At 40.5% G+C, this 1,076-nt stretch overlaps 1 protein-coding gene across 1 annotated transcript in view; it reads left to right on the top strand.

Moving 5' to 3' along the window:
• Nucleotides 1-734: 734 nt before the first annotated feature.
• The window catches only part of LOC109480578 (putative wall-associated receptor kinase-like 11), a 10,851-nt gene continuing 10,509 nt past the window's right edge, over nt 735-1,076 (top strand). Inside the window, exon 1 of the mRNA XM_019782810.1 lies at nt 735-785. The gene's annotated coding sequence lies outside the window, so the exon portion shown is untranslated. The remainder of the gene's footprint in view (nt 786-1,076) is intronic.

Here is a 1,076-nt window from a genome sequence, read left to right as displayed (position 1 = left end):
TTGACGGTTTTAGCCCAAAAATCAAATACATGACGTCATAATGAAAATCAAAACTTATTTTTGATGTTCGGGCCCCTTAAAATCAGATGTATATGGTTCTAAGTATGAACCATGTTTTTTTTCAATATTCCAACATTTCATAACAGTTAAACTAGACATGGTGACAGCAAACTCAAGTTATATAAACTTATTTTATGCCGCCACCAACGCAGAGAACGAATACAGGACATTACAATACTCATTTTCAGCTGAGCGAAGTGAGGAATTCGAAAGTCGTGTGAAGTGCCTTTCCCAAGGGCACAAGATCGGTGACATGTCAGGACTCGAACCTCTTGGTTCCGAGTCGAGCACGCTGCCGCTACGCCACACGACCCAACAATGAATACAACTATGTTAGTAACCCGATAGCTCCCTAGTAATGGTATACAATAACAACCGACCGTCGTGCAAACATGACCTTGCATCCAAACATAGAATCAACCACATCAGTGAATTGTTGTTTTCAAACTTTCTCACCGACATCCGAATAAACCACAGCGAACTCTTCTAATAGTACAAAAGCCTTTGGCAGAGACAATGAGCTCTCTAAGCATCGCAGAGACCATGATCTTTGTATGTTTGTGCATGGATTCCGGACTTTGTGACGTCATGGCTAAGACAGTACACAATTGGATAGCCTTTCCCTTGCCTCAGGTGAATAAGCAGGTTGGACAAAATTTCAGACGGAAGTGTTTCCCTGACATATCAATCTGCAAGTTTGAGGATCTCAAACGTCGTCGCAACAGGTGAGAATGCCTATCAGATACTAGAGATAAATGAATTACATATTATCATTAATTTATCGTCTGTCACCGAAAAGGGGGTCCAAAAAGCTACAAAGAAAGGCAAGTAGTTGTCACTTCGTTATAGAAGGAAGCTGCCGACGGCTGTAAAAAGACGAAAACAATTTTGTACTTTAAGTGACAGAAACTTGCCTCCAGTGAGTGATTCCTCCGGTTTTCAACTACACCTGGTTACACTAAAAACCAGTAAAATCTAGTTCTCGAATTCATTTCTCCATTTAGGTAGAAAAATTC

The sequence above is a fragment of the Branchiostoma belcheri genome, unplaced genomic scaffold, assembly GCF_001625305.1.
Source record: "Branchiostoma belcheri isolate BF01 breed outbred unplaced genomic scaffold, Haploidv18h27 scaffold51, whole genome shotgun sequence".
NCBI classification, from domain to species: Eukaryota; Metazoa; Chordata; class Leptocardii; order Amphioxiformes; family Branchiostomatidae; genus Branchiostoma; species Branchiostoma belcheri.
The sequence above is the reverse complement of the archived record's forward strand: the minus strand, read 5'-3'. Positions and strand labels throughout refer to the sequence as shown.